Source organism: Oncorhynchus tshawytscha, unplaced genomic scaffold, assembly GCF_018296145.1.
Source record: "Oncorhynchus tshawytscha isolate Ot180627B unplaced genomic scaffold, Otsh_v2.0 Un_contig_540_pilon_pilon, whole genome shotgun sequence".
Lineage (NCBI taxonomy): Eukaryota > Metazoa > Chordata > Actinopteri > Salmoniformes > Salmonidae > Oncorhynchus > Oncorhynchus tshawytscha.
Window position 1 is genome coordinate 254,921 of NW_024609641.1, and position 20,640 is coordinate 275,560.

The 20,640-nt window shown below is 41.4% G+C and overlaps 2 pseudogenes; both read right to left on the bottom strand.

Annotated features, from left to right (window-relative positions):
- Nucleotides 1-1,347: 1,347 nt before the first annotated feature.
- On the bottom strand, nt 1,348-17,088 carry LOC121845364 (annotated as a pseudogene).
- A 1,614-nt stretch (nt 17,089-18,702) lies between these two features.
- LOC121845365 lies at nt 18,703-19,444 on the bottom strand (annotated as a pseudogene).
- Between the last annotated feature and the right edge of the window lie 1,196 nt (nt 19,445-20,640).

Genomic DNA, 20,640 nt, shown 5'->3' on the forward strand with positions numbered 1-20,640 from the left:
TTCCTTTTCCAAATGGGCGGTAATTTAGAATGCATAAAATACTGTATTTGCGAAAGCACAGCTTCTCCATTTGTCTCTCAGTCTTCCCGGTCTTTCACTCAAACCCAGCCCCTTTTCTTTTGTGTAACCAGCTGTCATATCTGTTCCGCCCGCTAGGGACGTAATTTGTAATCAAGGTATGATTAATTATGTGTACGTGTAGTTCTGTGTGATTAGTTAGGTATTTAGTAAATAAATAATTAAACCCAATTTTGTATTGCTGATTCAACTTGTTCGCCAGGGTTTGTGAAGATAACCAAGAATTTACAACTTTCAGATGAGACTGAAATAAGGTGACGATTAATATTGACTGCTATTGATGTAAAATATTGCTAGGTCTTTAAGAGTTTATTCGGAAGATAACAGCTCTATAAATATTATTTTGTGGTGCCCTGACTCTCTAGTTAATTACATTTACATGATTAGCTCAATCAGGTAATATTAATTACGGATCAATTATTTTATAGAATAGCATGTCATATCACTTAATCCGGCATAGCCAAAGACACGACACTGGGTAAACAATATGCCAAGCAGTCAAATGCATTTTTTTACTGGACACTGATTAGGCCTTGTCCTGGACACTGATTAAGCCTAGTCCTGGACACTGATTAGGCCTTGTCCTGGACACTGATTAGGCCTTGTCCTGGACACTGATTAGGCCTTGTCCTGGACACTGATTAGCTTCAGTAGTGGAATAAAGACAATTAGCGCTTGAATGTTGTCAATAAATACTGGAGTGATGTTAGATTGTTAATAATATTGATTATAGGTGTATAAGCTGCAAGTATATTGAAATTAAGTTATGGAAATAGACCTGAAAATATATATTTTATAAACAATACAAAACATACAAACATTAACATCACATAAATAGAACTCATTCAATTCAGAGCCTGGATTCTTCCCCAGAGGCTAATATCCATATCATGCTGAAATCAATTTATCAAATTGAACAGGGGCAAACGTTTAGGGTTCTACATTGTGAAATTCATTCAAATACTCCTACTACAATGTTACAACATTCTACATTGTGACATCATTAGAATACTCCTACTACAATGTTACAACATTCTACATTGTGACATCATTACAATACTCCTACTACAATGTTACAACATTCTACATTGTGACATCATTAGAATACTCCTACTACAATGTTACAACATTCTACATTGTGACATCATTACAATACTCCTACTACAATGATACAACATTCTACATTGTGACATCATTACAATACTCCTACTACAATGTTACAACATTCTACATTGTGACAATATTTCATTGATTTCATGAAACAACTCCATGTATTTTCTGATGTTTGACTAGATATATGTTATCAGAGTATCTCTTGTCACATTGATCATAGCCATAAGGTTTCTCTCATGTGTGTGTCCGCTGGTGTGATATCAGGCTGTTTGACCGAGTAAAACTCTTCCCACATTGATTACAACTATGGGATTTCTCTCCTGAGTATTCTTTGGTATGATTTCAGGCTGCTTGACTGAGTAAAACTCTTCCCACATTGATTACAGCTGTAAGATTTCTAACCTGTGTGTATTCTCTGGTGTATCTTCAGATAGCAAAACTCTTCCCACATTGAGTACAGCTATATGGTTTCTCTCCTGCGTGTGTTATCTGGTGTGATATCAGGCCGCTTGACTGAGTAAAACTCTTCCCACATTGATCACAGCCATAAGGTTTCTCTCCAGTGTGTATTCACTGGTGTGATTTCAAGTTGCTTGGCAGATAGACAGATGTAGCAAAACTCTTCACACATTGAGTACAGCTATATGGCTTCTCTCCTGTGTGTGTTATATCAGGCCGCTTGACTGAGTAAAACTCTTCCCACATTGATCACAGCCATAAGGTTTCTCTCCAGTGTGTATTCACTGGTGTGATTTCAAGTTGCTTGGCTTTGTAAAACTCTTCCCACATTGATCACAGCCATAAGGTTTCTCTCCAGTGTGAATTCTCTGATGTATTTTAAGGTCTACTGAAGAGGTGAATTTCACAGGTAGAAGTGAAGATTTTCTCCAGTGTGTATTCTCAGGTGTAGTTTAAGTGAATCTGATTTTAAGTAACTCTTCAAACAATCAAAACAGTGGTGAGGTTTCTCTCCTGTGTGTCCTCTGGTGTATATTCTTATGTAGTTTAAGTGAATCTGATCTTGAGTAACTCTTCCCACATTCAGAGCAGTGGTGAGATTTCTTCCCTGTGGGTCTCCGCAGGTGTTCATTGAGGTGTTCTGATCTGGAGAGACTCTTCTCTGCCTTGTCAGCATCATGATGTTGTTCTCCTGTGTGAACAACAAAGTCAGACAGATGGTTAAAGGCTCAAAACAGAAGAAATCCACTGTTTATTTGAGTTAAAGGTGATGCCCAGAGCGTACCCATGAAGTTGTACCACAATTGACGTCTGTTAAATTATTTGACAAATTTCTTAAAACAGTCATGTGAGCAACAATTTTGTATTGTTTTCACATTAGTTGTAACATTGATGATTGGAGGCTAGAAACAAGTTATTAAAGTTGCTGAAACTCTAAGCAATGTGCCAGACGACTTTTAGTCTCCAATTTTGGCCCCTTTCTGTGTTTAATAAAATTGCAGCACAAGGGCGGTGCACACACAATTTGGTTGCAGAAACTCCTCCCTGCTAATGAGGAAACTGCTAGTTATGGATGTAGTATATCTGGTAATAAGGAAACCACTAGTTATGGATGTAGTATATCTGGTAATGAGGAAACCACTAGTTATGGATGTAGTATATCTGGTAATGAGGAAACCACTAGTTATGGATGTAGCATATCTGGTAATGAGGAAACCACTAGTTATGGATGTAGTATATCTGCTAATGAGGAAACCACTAGTTATGGATGTAGTATATCTGCTAATGAGGAAACCACTAGTTATGGATGTAGTATATCTGCTAATGAGGAAACCACTAGTTATGGATGTAGTATATCTGCTAATGAGGAAACCACTAGTTATGGATGTAGCATATCTGGTAATGAGGAAACCACTAGTTATGGACGTAGTATATCTGGTAATGAGGAAACCACTAGTTATGGATGTAGTATATCTGGTTGGAGCAAAAAATGGTGAGCCAAGATTTTAGTTTTTCATAATGTATTCTGAATATTACAGCTCACTATCATCGCAGATCAGGAGAGCTACTGAAGGAAACTCACATTAAGTTCTGTGTCTATTCACTAATTCACCACTGTGGGGAAAACTCAGGGAGTTCTCAAAGGCTGACAGCAAAAATAGCCTCCATTTACAGGTTGAATATGAGTGTATTTCACACTACTTTTGGATTATAATTGTAAGCCTCGCTTGAATCTCCTGCTTAGTGTAATGTTTGTGTTTGTCTCAAATCAACTGCTTCATACTTAAAAAACACTTCAACCAGTAAAATGCTCTTTAGCTAGCTTTTCTATCTTCAATGAGGGATTGTAAACTAAGTGTTTGCCAAATTGGCCCATAACTTCACCTAACAATAACATACACCTACTGTAGGACCCATAACTTCACCTAACATCAACATAGACCTACTGTAGGACCCATAACTTCACTAACAACAACATAGACCTACTGTAGGACCCATAACTTCACCTAACAATAACATACACCTACTGTAGGACCCATAACTTCACCTCTTGAATTGAACAGGGCAGTCCATAATCGCAGACAAAATAAATGAAGGACCTGGAGAGATTCTGTATGGAGGAACGGTCTAAGATCCCACCCAATATGTTCTCTAATCTCATAAAAAATTTCAGTGTCGTTATCCTCCCGAGGGGAACTAAATCTCTTTCTCTGAGCAATTGTATCAGTATAAAACAATATAATTTCCCTTTATTTGTTGGTGTAACAATACATCATGTAGATGTATATAATGAACAGACTAGGTCTATACTGCTCCTACATGGTGTAACAATACATCATGTAGATGTATATAATGAACAGACTAGGTTCTATCCTATTCTACTGTATCTTAGTCTATGCATTACTCATGTCACATGTATATACTGTATTCTATCCTATTCTACTGTATATTAGTCTGTACATTACTCATCTCATATGTATGTACTGTATTCTATTGTACTGTATCTGTCTATGCCACTCTGACATCGCTCCTCCATATATTTATATATTCTTATTTCATTTCGAAGATTTGTGTGTATTAGGTATTTGTTGTGAAATTGTTAAATATCGCTGCACTGTTGGAGCTCGGAACACAAGCATTTAGTTAGATATTACTGCACTGTTGGAGCTAGGAACACAAGCATTTAGTTAGATATTACTGCTGGAGCTAGGAACACAAGCATTTAGTTAGATATTACTGTTGGAGCTAGGAACACAAGCATTTAGTTAGATATTACTGCACTGTTGGAGCTAGGAACACAAGCATTTAGTTAGATATTACTGCACTGTTGGAGCTAGGAACACAAGCATTTAGTTAGATATTACTGCACTGTTGGAGCTGGGAACACAAGCATTTAGTTAGATATTACTGCTCTGTTGGAGCTAGGAACACAAGCATTTAGTTAGATACTACTGCACTGTTGGAGCTAGGAACACAAGCATTTAGTTAGATATTACTGCACTGTTGGAGCTGGGAACACAAGCATTTAGTTAGATATTACTGCACTGTTGGAGCTGGGAACACAAGCATTTAGTTAGATATTACTGCACTGTTGGAGCTGGGAACACAAGCATTTAGTTAGATATTACTGCACTGTTGGAGCTGGGAACACAAGCATTTAGTTAGATATTACTGCACTGTTGGAGCTCGGAACACAAGCATTTAGTTAGATATTACTGCACTGTTGGAGCTCGGAACACAAGCATTTAGTTAGATATTACTGCACTGTTGGAGCTGGGAACACAAGCATTTAGTTAGATATTACTGCACTGTTGGAGCTGGGAACACAAGCATTTAGTTAGATATTACTGCACTGTTGGAGCTAGGAACACAAGCATTTAGTTAGATATTACTGCACTGTTGGAGCTCGGAACACAAGCATTTAGTTAGATATTACTGCACTGTTGGAGCTGGGAACACAAGCATTTAGTTAGATATTACTGCACTGTTGGAGCTGGGAACACAAGCATTTAGTTAGATATTACTGCACTGTTGGAGCTGGGAACACAAGCATTTAGTTAGATATTACTGCACTGTTGGAGCTGGGAACACAAGCATTTAGTTAGATATTACTGCACTGCTGGAGCTGGGAACACAAGCATTTAGTTAGATATTACTGCACTGTTGGAGCTGGGAACACAAGCATTTAGTTAGATATTACTGCACTGTTGGAGCTGGAAACACAAGCATTTAGTTAGATATTACTGCACTGTTGGAGCTGGGAACACAAGCATTTAGTTAGATATTACTGCACTGTTGGAGCTGGGAACACAAGCATTTAGTTAGATACTACTGCACTGTTGGAGCTGGGAACACAAGCATTTAGTTAGATATTACTGCACTGTTGGAGCTAGGAACACAAGCATTTAGTTAGATACTACTGCACTGTTGGAGCTGGGAACACAAGCATTTAGTTAGATACTACTGCACTGTTGGAGCTGGGAACACAAGCATTTAGTTAGATATTACTGCACTGTTGGAGCTAGGAACACAAGCATTTAGTTAGATATCACTGTTGGAGCTAGGAACACAAGCATTTAGTTAGATATTACTGCACTGTTGGAGCTAGGAACACAAACATTTAGTTAGATATTACTGCACTGTTGGAGCTAGGAACACAAGCATTTAGTTAGAGACTACTGCACTGTTGGAGCTAGGAACACAAGCATTTAGTTAGATATTACTGCTCTGTTGGAGCTGGGAACACAAGCATTTAGTTAGATACTACTGCACTGTTGGAGCTGGGAACACAAGCATTTAGTTAGATATTACTGCACTGTTGGAGCTAGGAACACAAGCATTTAGTTAGATATTACTGCACTGTTGGAGCTAGAAACACAAGCATTTAGTTAGATATTACTGCACTGTTGGAGCTAGGAACACAAGCATTTAGTTAGATATTACTGCACTGTTGGAGCTAGGAACACAAGCATTTAGTTAGATATTACTGCACTGTTGGAGCTAGGAACACAAGCATTTAGTTAGATACTACTGCACTGTTGGAGCTAGGAACACAAGCATTTAGTTAGATACTACTGCACTGTTGGAGCTAGGAACACAAGCATTTAGTTAGATATTACTGCACTGTTGGAGCTAGGAACACAAGCATTTAGTTAGATACTACTGCACTGTTGGAGCTAGGAACACAAGCATTTAGTTAGATACTACTGCACTGTTGGAGCTAGGAACACAAGCATTTAGTTAGATATTACTGCACTGTTGGAGCTAGGAACACAAGCATTTAGTTAGAGACTACTGCACTGTTGGAGCTGGGAACACAAGCATTTAGTTAGATATTACTGCACTGTTGGAGCTGGGAACACAAGCATTTAGTTAGATATTACTGCACTGTTGGAGCTAGGAACACAAGCATTTAGTTAGATATTACTGCTCTGTTGGAGCTGGGAACACAAGCATTTAGTTAGATATTACTGCACTGTTGGAGCTGGGAACACAAGCATTTAGTTAGATACTACTGCACTGTTGGAGCTGGGAACACAAGCATTTAGTTAGATACTACTGCTCTGTTGGAGCTGGGAACACAAGCATTTAGTTAGATATTACTGCACTGTTGGAGCTAGGAACACAAGCATTTAGTTAGATACTACTGCTCTGTTGGAGCTGGGAACACAAGCATTTAGTTAGATATTACTGCACTGTTGGAGCTAGGAACACAAGCATTTAGTTAGATACTACTGCTCTGTTGGAGCTGGGAACACAAGCATTTAGTTAGATATTACTGCACTGTTGGAGCTAGGAACACAAGCATTTAGTTAGATATTACTGCTCTGTTGGAGCTGGGAACACAAGCATTTAGTTAGATATTACTGCACTGTTGGAGCTAGGAACACAATCATTTAGTTAGATATTACTGCTCTGTTGGAGCTGGGAACACAAGCATTTAGTTAGATACTACTGCTCTGTTGGAGCTGGGAACACAAGCATTTAGTTAGATATTACTGCACTGTTGGAGCTAGGAACACAAGCATTTAGTTAGATACTACTGCTCTGTTGGAGCTGGGAACACAAGCATTTAGTTAGATATTACTGCACTGTTGGAGCTAGGAACACAAGCATTTAGTTAGATACTACTGCTCTGTTGGAGCTGGGAACACAAGCATTTAGTTAGATATTACTGCTCTGTTGGAGCTGGAAACACAAGCATTTAGTTAGATATTACTGCACTGTTGGAGCTAGGAACACAAGCATTTAGTTAGATATTACTGCACTGTTGGAGCTAGGAACACAAGCATTTAGTTAGATACTACTGCTCTGTTGGAGCTAGGAACACAAGCATTTAGTTAGATATTACTGCTCTGTTGGAGCTGGGAACACAAGCATTTAGTTAGATACTACTGCACTGTTGGAGCTGGGAACACAAGCATTTAGTTAGATATTACTGCTCTGTTGGAGCTGGGAACACAAGCATTTAGTTAGATACTACTGCTCTGTTGGAGCTGGGAACACAAGCATTTAGTTAGATATTACTGCACTGTTGGAGCTGGGAACACAAGCATTTAGTTAGATATTACTGCACTGTTGAAGCTGGGAACACAAGCATTTAGTTAGATACTACTGCTCTGTTGGAGCTGGGAACACAAGCATTTAGTTAGATATTACTGCACTGTTGGAGCTAGGAACACAAGCATTTAGTTAGATATTACTGCACTGTTGGAGCTGGGAACACAAGCATTTAGTTAGATACTACTGCACTGTTGGAGCTAGGAACACAAGCATTTAGTTAGATACTACTGCTCTGTTGGAGCTGGGAACACAAGCATTTAGTTAGATATTACTGCACTGTTGGAGCTGGGAACACAAGCATTTAGTTAGATACTACTGCTCTGTTGGAGCTGGGAACACAAGCATTTAGTTAGATATTACTGCACTGTTGGAGCTAGGAACACAAGCATTTAGTTAGATATTACTGCACTGTTGGAGCTAGGAACACAAGCATTTAGTTAGATACTACTGTACTGTTGGAGCTAGGAACACAAGCATTTAGTTAGATATTACTGCTCTGTTGGAGCTGGGAACACAAGCATTTAGTTAGATACTACTGCTCTGTTGGAGCTGGGAACACAAGCATTTAGTTAGATATTACTGCACTGTTGGAGCTGGGAACACAAGCATTTAGTTAGATATTACTGCACTGTTGGAGCTGGGAACACAAGCATTTAGTTAGATACTACTGCTCTGTTGGAGCTGGGAACACAAGCATTTAGTTAGATATTACTGCACTGTTGGAGCTAGGAACACAAGCATTTAGTTAGATATTACTGCACTGTTGGAGCTGGGAACACAAGCATTTAGTTAGATACTACTGCACTGTTGGAGCTAGGAACACAAGCATTTAGTTAGATACTACTGCTCTGTTGGAGCTGGGAACACAAGCATTTAGTTAGATATTACTGCACTGTTGGAGCTGGGAACACAAGCATTTAGTTAGATACTACTGCTCTGTTGGAGCTGGGAACACAAGCATTTAGTTAGATATTACTGCACTGTTGGAGCTAGGAACACAAGCATTTAGTTAGATATTACTGCACTGTTGGAGCTAGGAACACAAGCATTTAGTTAGATACTACTGTACTGTTGGAGCTAGGAACACAAGCATTTAGTAAGATATTACTGCACTGTTGGAGCTAGGAACACAAGCATTTAGTTAGATATTACTGCTGGAGCTAGGAACACAAGCATTTAGTTAGAGACTACTGCACTGTTGGAGCTAGGAACACAAGCATTTAGTAAGATATTACTGCACTGTTGGAGCTAGGAACACAAGCATTTAGTTAGATATTACTGTTGGAGCTAGGAACACAAGCATTTAGTTAGATATTACTGCACTGTTGGAGCTGGGAACACAAGCATTTAGTTAGATATTACTGCACTGTTGGAGCTAGGAACACAAGCATTTAGTTAGATATTACTGCACTGTTGGAGCTGGGAACACAAGCATTTAGTTAGATATTACTGCACTGTTGGAGCTAGGAACACAAGCATTTAGTTAGATATTACTGCACTGTTGATATTACTGCACTGTTGGAGCTAGGAACACAAGCATTTAGTTAGATATTACTGCACTGTTGGAGCTAGGAACACAAGCATTTAGTTAGATATTACTGCACTGTTGGAGCTAGGAACACAAGCATTTAGTTAGAGACTACTGCACTGTTGGAGCTAGGAACACAAGCATTTAGTTAGATATTACTGCTCTGTTGGAGCTGGGAACACAAGCATTTAGTTAGATACTACTGCACTGTTGGAGCTGGGAACACAAGCATTTAGTTAGATATTACTGCTCTGTTGGAGCTGGAAACACAAGCATTTAGTTAGATATTACTGCACTGTTGGAGCTAGGAACACAAGCATTTAGTTAGATATTACTGCACTGTTGGAGCTAGGAACACAAGCATTTAGTTAGATACTACTGCTCTGTTGGAGCTAGGAACACAAGCATTTAGTTAGATATTACTGCTCTGTTGGAGCTGGGAACACAAGCATTTAGTTAGATACTACTGCACTGTTGGAGCTGGGAACACAAGCATTTAGTTAGATATTACTGCTCTGTTGGAGCTGGGAACACAAGCATTTAGTTAGATACTACTGCTCTGTTGGAGCTGGGAACACAAGCATTTAGTTAGATATTACTGCACTGTTGGAGCTGGGAACACAAGCATTTAGTTAGATATTACTGCACTGTTGAAGCTGGGAACACAAGCATTTAGTTAGATACTACTGCTCTGTTGGAGCTGGGAACACAAGCATTTAGTTAGATATTACTGCACTGTTGGAGCTAGGAACACAAGCATTTAGTTAGATATTACTGCACTGTTGGAGCTGGGAACACAAGCATTTAGTTAGATACTACTGCACTGTTGGAGCTAGGAACACAAGCATTTAGTTAGATACTACTGCTCTGTTGGAGCTGGGAACACAAGCATTTAGTTAGATATTACTGCACTGTTGGAGCTGGGAACACAAGCATTTAGTTAGATACTACTGCTCTGTTGGAGCTGGGAACACAAGCATTTAGTTAGATATTACTGCACTGTTGGAGCTAGGAACACAAGCATTTAGTTAGATATTACTGCACTGTTGGAGCTAGGAACACAAGCATTTAGTTAGATACTACTGTACTGTTGGAGCTAGGAACACAAGCATTTAGTTAGATATTACTGCTCTGTTGGAGCTGGGAACACAAGCATTTAGTTAGATACTACTGCTCTGTTGGAGCTGGGAACACAAGCATTTAGTTAGATATTACTGCACTGTTGGAGCTGGGAACACAAGCATTTAGTTAGATATTACTGCACTGTTGGAGCTGGGAACACAAGCATTTAGTTAGATACTACTGCTCTGTTGGAGCTGGGAACACAAGCATTTAGTTAGATATTACTGCACTGTTGGAGCTAGGAACACAAGCATTTAGTTAGATATTACTGCACTGTTGGAGCTGGGAACACAAGCATTTAGTTAGATACTACTGCACTGTTGGAGCTAGGAACACAAGCATTTAGTTAGATACTACTGCTCTGTTGGAGCTGGGAACACAAGCATTTAGTTAGATATTACTGCACTGTTGGAGCTGGGAACACAAGCATTTAGTTAGATACTACTGCTCTGTTGGAGCTGGGAACACAAGCATTTAGTTAGATATTACTGCACTGTTGGAGCTAGGAACACAAGCATTTAGTTAGATATTACTGCACTGTTGGAGCTAGGAACACAAGCATTTAGTTAGATACTACTGTACTGTTGGAGCTAGGAACACAAGCATTTAGTAAGATATTACTGCACTGTTGGAGCTAGGAACACAAGCATTTAGTTAGATATTACTGCTGGAGCTAGGAACACAAGCATTTAGTTAGAGACTACTGCACTGTTGGAGCTAGGAACACAAGCATTTAGTAAGATATTACTGCACTGTTGGAGCTAGGAACACAAGCATTTAGTTAGATATTACTGTTGGAGCTAGGAACACAAGCATTTAGTTAGATATTACTGCACTGTTGGAGCTGGGAACACAAGCATTTAGTTAGATATTACTGCACTGTTGGAGCTAGGAACACAAGCATTTAGTTAGATATTACTGCACTGTTGGAGCTGGGAACACAAGCATTTAGTTAGATATTACTGCACTGTTGGAGCTAGGAACACAAGCATTTAGTTAGATATTACTGCACTGTTGGAGCTAGGAACACAAGCATTTAGTTAGATATTACTGCACTGTTGGAGCTAGGAACACAAGCATTTAGTTAGATATTACTGCACTGTTGGAGCTAGGAACACAAGCATTTAGTTAGATATTACTGCACTGTTGGAGCTAGGAACACAAGCATTTAGTTAGAGACTACTGCACTGTTGGAGCTAGGAACACAAGCATTTAGTTAGATATTACTGCTCTGTTGGAGCTGGGAACACAAGCATTTAGTTAGATACTACTGCACTGTTGGAGCTGGGAACACAAGCATTTAGTTAGATATTACTGCACTGTTGGAGCTAGGAACACAAGCATTTAGTTAGATATTACTGCACTGTTGGAGCTAGAAACACAAGCATTTAGTTAGATATTACTGCACTGTTGGAGCTAGGAACACAAGCATTTAGTTAGATATTACTGCACTGTTGGAGCTAGGAACACAAGCATTTAGTTAGATATTACTGCACTGTTGGAGCTAGGAACACAAGCATTTAGTTAGATACTACTGCACTGTTGGAGCTAGGAACACAAGCATTTAGTTAGATACTACTGCACTGTTGGAGCTAGGAACACAAGCATTTAGTTAGATATTACTGCACTGTTGGAGCTAGGAACACAAGCATTTAGTTAGATACTACTGCACTGTTGGAGCTAGGAACACAAGCATTTAGTTAGATACTACTGCACTGTTGGAGCTAGGAACACAAGCATTTAGTTAGATATTACTGCACTGTTGGAGCTAGGAACACAAGCATTTAGTTAGAGACTACTGCACTGTTGGAGCTGGGAACACAAGCATTTAGTTAGATATTACTGCACTGTTGGAGCTGGGAACACAAGCATTTAGTTAGATATTACTGCACTGTTGGAGCTAGGAACACAAGCATTTAGTTAGATACTACTGCTCTGTTGGAGCTGGGAACACAAGCATTTAGTTAGATATTACTGCACTGTTGGAGCTAGGAACACAAGCATTTAGTTAGATATTACTGCTCTGTTGGAGCTGGGAACACAAGCATTTAGTTAGATATTACTGCACTGTTGGAGCTAGGAACACAAGCATTTAGTTAGATATTACTGCTCTGTTGGAGCTGGGAACACAAGCATTTAGTTAGATACTACTGCTCTGTTGGAGCTGGGAACACAAGCATTTAGTTAGATATTACTGCACTGTTGGAGCTAGGAACACAAGCATTTAGTTAGATACTACTGCTCTGTTGGAGCTGGGAACACAAGCATTTAGTTAGATATTACTGCACTGTTGGAGCTAGGAACACAAGCATTTAGTTAGATACTACTGCTCTGTTGGAGCTGGGAACACAAGCATTTAGTTAGATATTACTGCTCTGTTGGAGCTGGAAACACAAGCATTTAGTTAGATATTACTGCACTGTTGGAGCTAGGAACACAAGCATTTAGTTAGATATTACTGCACTGTTGGAGCTAGGAACACAAGCATTTAGTTAGATACTACTGCTCTGTTGGAGCTAGGAACACAAGCATTTAGTTAGATATTACTGCTCTGTTGGAGCTGGGAACACAAGCATTTAGTTAGATACTACTGCACTGTTGGAGCTGGGAACACAAGCATTTAGTTAGATATTACTGCTCTGTTGGAGCTGGGAACACAAGCATTTAGTTAGATACTACTGCTCTGTTGGAGCTGGGAACACAAGCATTTAGTTAGATATTACTGCACTGTTGGAGCTGGGAACACAAGCATTTAGTTAGATATTACTGCACTGTTGGAGCTGGGAACACAAGCATTTAGTTAGATACTACTGCTCTGTTGGAGCTGGGAACACAAGCATTTAGTTAGATATTACTGCACTGTTGGAGCTAGGAACACAAGCATTTAGTTAGATATTACTGCACTGTTGGAGCTGGGAACACAAGCATTTAGTTAGATATTACTGCACTGTTGGAGCTAGGAACACAAGCATTTAGTTAGATATTACTGCACTGTTGGAGCTGGGAACACAAGCATTTAGTTAGATACTACTGCACTGTTGGAGCTAGGAACACAAGCATTTAGTTAGATACTACTGCTCTGTTGGAGCTGGGAACACAAGCATTTAGTTAGATATTACTGCACTGTTGGAGCTGGGAACACAAGCATTTAGTTAGATACTACTGCTCTGTTGGAGCTGGGAACACAAGCATTTAGTTAGATATTACTGCACTGTTGGAGCTAGGAACACAAGCATTTAGTTAGATATTACTGCACTGTTGGAGCTAGGAACACAAGCATTTAGTTAGATACTACTGTACTGTTGGAGCTAGGAACACAAGCATTTAGTAAGATATTACTGCACTGTTGGAGCTAGGAACACAAGCATTTAGTTAGATATTACTGCTGGAGCTAGGAACACAAGCATTTAGTTAGAGACTACTGCACTGTTGGAGCTAGGAACACAAGCATTTAGTAAGATATTACTGCACTGTTGGAGCTAGGAACACAAGCATTTAGTTAGATATTACTGCTGGAGCTAGGAACACAAGCATTTAGTTAGAGACTACTGCACTGTTGGAGCTAGGAACACAAGCATTTAGTTAGATATTACTGCTGGAGCTAGCAACACAAGCATTTAGTTAGAGACTACTGCACTGTTGGAGCTGGGAGCACAAGCATTTAGTTAGATACTACTGCACTGCTGGAGCTGGAAACACAAGCATTTAGTTAGATACTACTGCACTGTTGGAGCTAGGAACACAAGCATTTCGCCACACCCGCAATAACATATGTATGTGACAAATAACACTTGATACTTGATAAGGTAACTGAGCTAAACGACTACCGCCCCGTAGCACTCACATCCGTCATCATGAAGTGCTTTGAGAGACTAGTTAAGGACCATATCACCTCCACCCTACCTGACACCCTAGACCCACTCCAATTTGCTTACCGCCCAAATAGGTCCACAGACGATGCAATCTCAACCACACTGCACACTGCCCTAACCCATCTGGACAAGAGGAATACCTATGTGAGAATGCTGTTCATCGACTACAGCTCGGCATTCAACACCATAGTACCCTCCAAGCTCGTCATCAAGCTCGAGACCCTGGGTCTCGACCCCGCCCTGTGCAACTGGGTACTGGACTTCCTGACGGGCCGCCCCCAGGTGGTGAGGGTAGGCAACAACATCTCCCCCGCTGATCCTCAACACTGGATTACTCATAGTTAGATAGTTAGATACTACTGTCTACGGTCAGTTGCTTCCCCCTTATAAAGAAGTGACAGCACACCAACAGCCATTGATCCCCCCGGACCCCGTCTCAAGGATGGCCTTCAAGACTTCGAGAACCACTGGTCCAAGTATACCCCAAAACTTGAGGTAAAACTCAGCCGGCAGCCCATCCATCCCAGGCACCTTCCCTTTTCCCATCCTCCTAAGAGCGCTCTCAACCTCTTCTAGTGAGATCTGGGCCTCCATCACGTCTCTAATGTCCTCTGGCAACCGCCGGGACAAGTGTTCTAAAAACACGTTTCCCTGCTCTACATCTATTTCCCTTTCCTTAAATAAACCTTGGAAATGATCAGTTGTCACCCTGACCATTTCCTCTGGTTTACTTACTATACTACCATTTTCTTCCCTAACTCCCTGCATTACCTTCCTACTCTGTCTGGCCCTAACCGACTTAAAGAACATAGCGGAACAAGTCTCATTATGTTCTAGAAAGCCACTATGCGCACGCTCCAGGAAAGCTCGAGCCTTCTGCTCCTGCAGCTCCCTGAGCTGCGCCTTTAGGGCTGCGAATCTCTCCCAGTCAATCGACCCGCCGAGGTTGCCTGCCTCGTACTCGAGTTCAATTAACCTTTGGATACGATCCACCTCCCTCCTTTCCTCCCTATTTTTCCTTCTACAATATCCTATTATAAAAGCCCTTATCCTCCCCTTGACTAAATCCCACCACTCTAACACCCCTCGCACATGGACCGGAGGCCGTCAAGCCTCCGAAAGAAACAAAAAATGCGTCAACGAAAGCCTGCTCCTCCAGTATATCCCGATCTAACTTCCAGTACCCCTACCGAAGAGGCAGACTGGCGACCCCACCTGCAGGAACACCCCGTCGTGATCCGTGAAGAAAACAGGCAACAGCCGCCCAGACAACTGACCCAAAGACCTGGATACAAAAATGTAGTCGAGCCTCCGCGCAACCCCCTGGAGTTGCGCCATGTAGACCGACCATTGCCGGAGTAGTGTGCAGGCCACCATCAACCAGACCATGGCAAGCCATTAGCCCAGAGATGGCACCTGCACTGCTATCACCGCCTACCCCTAAATCTATATTAAAGTCTCCTCCTATCACCAAGTGCCTGTTTGTAACACACAGGGGCGCCAGACAGTCCACCATCTCCTCCTGTCTGCCGCCACCTGTGGCCCATACACCCCAATTAACCTATATCTAGCTTCTCTAAACTTAACATCTATCCCCAATACTCTACCCTGCATTACAACAAATGTGCTCTCTATCTTAGCCTCTCTATTCCCACATAAAATCCCTACTCCTGTTGAGTGCACCCCTCCTATGCCCCAAAAGGATTCCCCCTTATCCCACTCTCTCCTAAATCTATTCACATCCCCTCCATCCCTCAGGTGAACCTCCTGTAAAAAACAGAAATCAAAACCCACCCCCTCTAAATAACAAAAAACCGCCCTCCTTTTAACAAAATCCCTTAACCCTCTAACATTTAAACTAAGAAAAGAAACAGACATATTTATTTAATAATTTACTACAAATAAAAAACCCAAAGAAAAACCAGGAGACTCACCCGATGCTCCCCTGGTCCATCTCCACCGGCGGGGACGTCCTCTCCTCTCCTGACGCCCCCCCGTCCTCCATCCCAACCCATGACCCAGGCAGTGTGTTGGGTCCTCCCTCCCCACCCACCATCCCCCCCTCCCTGTTTGCCTCGGGGCTGCATGTAGGGGACCCCATCTCCCCAAACAGGAGTTGGGATCCCTCTAGCAAACAGCCCACCGACCCCTCACTGGAGTCATCCACTAAAATGCAAGGGGCTGAGGCAAACCGGGAGGACAAATTACCCCCCCCCCCCGCCACTCTCTTAGCCCCCCTCCCCTCCACACCCCCTCCCTCTCACTTCCTGCCAAGCTCCCCCTCTTTATCCCTTTCTTCTTTGGTGAAGGAGGTAGCGGGGAGACACAACGTCCCATCCCCGCTAACTCCTCCACCAAATCCCTCATTTCGACCTCGAGGAAGCCTGGCAGGCTGTCCCCCACTCCTTCCCCCCAGGGCTCGTCACACTCCCTGGCCTCGTGCTCTTCCGACCCACAAAAACGACATTTCTTGTTACTGCACGAGGCCAGGGTATGGCCGTAGGCCATACAACGCCTGCAGAACGGGGGCTGGCATGCATAGTATAGGGTTCCCCTGTCAGCCCCCAGGGAGAACATTGCCGGAGAATGGAGGTAGCCATCCACACTCTTCGGGGACTCCCTGAGTAACGCCTGGAAGCCTCTCTTCCCATTCCAGAAACCCAGGGAGTCCCTGAGGTACCTCGCTGAGGAGACATTGTCCATGTACCTCCCCAGAAAGGCCCTCACTTCTTCGTCCTTCACGTGCGGATTGTACATGGTTACGGTGACCACCCTGAAGTTGTTTCTTGCCAGGCTGGTCACCGTGTAATGACACAGGGGACCTTCTTCTTTCCCTTCCGTCACAGTCTTCATAATCTCATTGTGTTTTTCTTCCAAATATAGGGTTACATCAAACCCCTTCTCCATTGGGTTCCCTGAAGGCATAGCACATCTTTAACCTTCAATTTTAGGTGCCCCATTAGGATGTTCCTCCTGAAGGTTTCTCTCCCCCGATGCTCCATCTCTTTTCCCCGCCAAGAAAAGCGCACCGTGTTGGCCAGTCCAATTCCCGGAACCGACGGTCCAGATGTACTTTGCGCCATCTCCTCACGGACGATGGCGCACCCGTCCCACCACCTCAAACTTATAAACAGGAAGCAAATAACCAAAAATAACCAAAAAGGTGGAGCAACTAAAGGTGTTGATTTGTCACATCTATCAAGACAACTGGAGCACTGGGCCAGACACTCTTAAATAGAACCTGGACCAGCTCAGGTTAAACACCTTCCCACTAACGAGATGGACAAGCCAGCACAGGTGTAATACATACTGACTCTAACGAGGTGACGCCAATCAGTGCTACATTGTGACATCATTAAAATACTCCTACTATAAGTAACACGTGTTAAAGTCCAACCTCAAAACATAAATAGAAAAACCAAAGCCTGTATCACCTTCCCCCTTAAGACAACAAATATATCCTATATTTTTTGGACAAGTTTGCTCACCACCAACAGAAAACTATTTCCATTTCACAATATAATCAACTACAATGCTTCACCTTCACCAACATGGTGTCTACTGGCTATCAACAATTAAAAACAAGACAAACACCATTTAAACGTGTCCAAATGCAGTTTGTGATCAATTGAAAACCTAAAACTTAAAATGTACTATATACACAAACATCTGCCTCAATAATCATATTTCTTAAACAAGCACCTTATAAACTGCTCAAGCACCAGAAACGCTGTGGTTTTGTAGCAATAAATCACTGATATCAATTAGGGGGAAATTAGGTTGTACGTGCTGTTGAAACTAACACAACTAAAAAAACACATGGAAATGGGAGATATCTTTTACCTCACTGGTTAGAGGACAACCTGCAGAAGACAGTCAGCTACATTTTGGAGTGATGCATTTAAATGTAGGGGTCGCTAAACAAAGGAGAGCAACACTTATTTGTCATCACTCATCGATATCATGTTGAAATCAATTGTGCCGAGAGGAGGGAGATGAGGTTGTCCGTCCTGTTAAAACTAACAGCTCAAAAACCACACGGAATCTGGGAATAATGTGTACATCCCTGGTTAGAGGACAATTTGTAGAAAACAGCTTGCCACATTGTTGCATTTTGACTCAAGTGGGTCACCAATGTGGTAAGTGTAATGACTCCTTTTGTTAGTCACTTTTTGTAAATCTCATAAATAAAACTCTTCCATTTCAGAGCCTGGATTTTTCCCCTGAGGCTAATATCCACATCATGCTGAAATCAATAGAACAGGGGCCAACGTTTAGGGTTCTACATTGTGACATCATTCAAATACTCCTACTACAATGTTAAAACATTCTACATTGTGACATTATTTCATTGATATCATGAAACAAATCCTTCATGTATGTATTTTCTGATGTTTGATCAGAGATCTTTTTAGTATCTCTGGTCACATTGATCACAGCTATGAGATTTTCTCCTGTGTGTGTTCTCTGGTGTATCTTCAGAGAGCTAGATTGAACAAAACTCTTCCCACATTGATCACAGCTATAAGGTTTCTCTCCTGTGTGTGTTCTCCGGTGAATCTTCAGTTCCCCAGATTGAACAAAATTCTTCCCACATACAGTACAGCTATAAGATTTCTCTCCTGTGTGTCTTCTCTGGTGTGTCTTCAGAAGGCTAGATGTAAAAAAAAACTTCCCACATTGAGTACAGCTATAGGATTTCTCTCCTCTGTGTGTTCTCTGGTGCGATATCAGGCCATATGGCTGAGTAAAACTCTTCCCACATTCATCACAGCTATATGGTTTCTCTCCTGTGTGTGTTCTCTGGTGTGATATTAGGCTTCTTATCTGAGTAAAACTCTTCCCACATATAAAAAGGTTTCTCTCCTGTGTGTGTTCTCTGGTGTGATATCAGGCTGGTTGAATGAGCAAAACTCCTCCCACATTCATCACAGCTATATGGTTTCTCTCCTGTGTGTGTTCTCTGGTGTGATATTAGGCTTCTTAGCTGAGTAAAACTCTTCCCACATTGATCACAGCTATAAGGTTTCTCTCCTGTGTGTGTTCTTTGGTGTACAATAAGATGGCTAGATGTATCAACATGCTTCCCACATTGAGTACAGCAATAAGGTTTCTCTACTGTGTGGATTCTCTGATGAATTTTAATGCCTGCTGATGAGGTGGATCTCTTCCCATAGTCAGAGCGGTGAATTATCTTCCCTGTGGGTCTCTGCTGGTGTTTCTTGAGGAATTCTGATCTGGAGAGACTCTTCTCTGCCTCTTCAGCATCATGAGGTTGTTGAGGCTCCCCAGAGGATCCACAATAGTCCCGTATCTCTCCTGTGTGAACAACAAAGTCAGACAGATGATTAAAGGCCCACAACAGCGGAAAACCACTGTAAAAGAAAGGTGAGGCCAACAGAGTAGCCATGATGTTGTACAACAATTGACGTATGTAATTACTGTAATGATTATTTGACAATTGTCTTAAAATGAGCAAGAATAGTCATATTTTCTCTTGTTTTCACATTAGTAGTAACATCTAAGATTGTAGACTAGAAATAAGTAAATCATGTTGTTGAAACTCTAAGCAGTGTGCCAGACGGCTTTTGGTCTCCAATATAGGCCCCTTTCTGTGTTTGCTAAAATTGTATGAAGTATATCTGCCTAGAGCAAAAATGGTGAGCAAAGATTTTAGTTTTTCACAATGTATTCTGAATGGGGGAAACTCAGGGGAGTAACCTCCATTTCCAGGTTGCTAATGAGTGCATTTCACACTACTTTGGATTAGAGGTCGACCGATTATGATTTTTTTCAACGCCGATACCGATTATTGGAGGAACAAAAAAGCCGATACCGATTTTTTAAATATGTTTTTTTATGTATTTGTAATAATGACAATTACAACAATACTTAATGAACACTTATTTTAACTTAATATAATACATCAATAAAATCATTAAAGTTATCTAGCATTAAAGTTATCTTATAAAAACAATCAATCATAATCACTAACCACACATGGTTGATGATATTACTAGATATTATCTAGCATGTCCTGCGTTGCATATAATCTGACTGAGCATACAAGCATGCGAGTATCTAAGTATCTGACTGAGCGGTGGTAGGCAGAAGCAGGCGCCAAGCATTGCGCTGTTGTGCGTCAAGCATTGCGCTGTTTATGACTTCAAGCCTATCAACTTCCGAGATGAGGCTGGTGTAACCGAAGTGAAATGGCTAGCTAGTTAGTGTGCGCTAATAGCGTTTCAAACATCACCCGCTCTGAGCTTTGGAGTAGTTGTTCCCCTTGCTCTGCATGGGTAACGCTGCCCCGAGGGTGGCTGTTGTCGTTGTGTTCCTGGTTCGAGCCCAGGGAGGAGCGAGGAGAGGGATGGAAGTTATACTGTTACACCAGCAATACTAAAG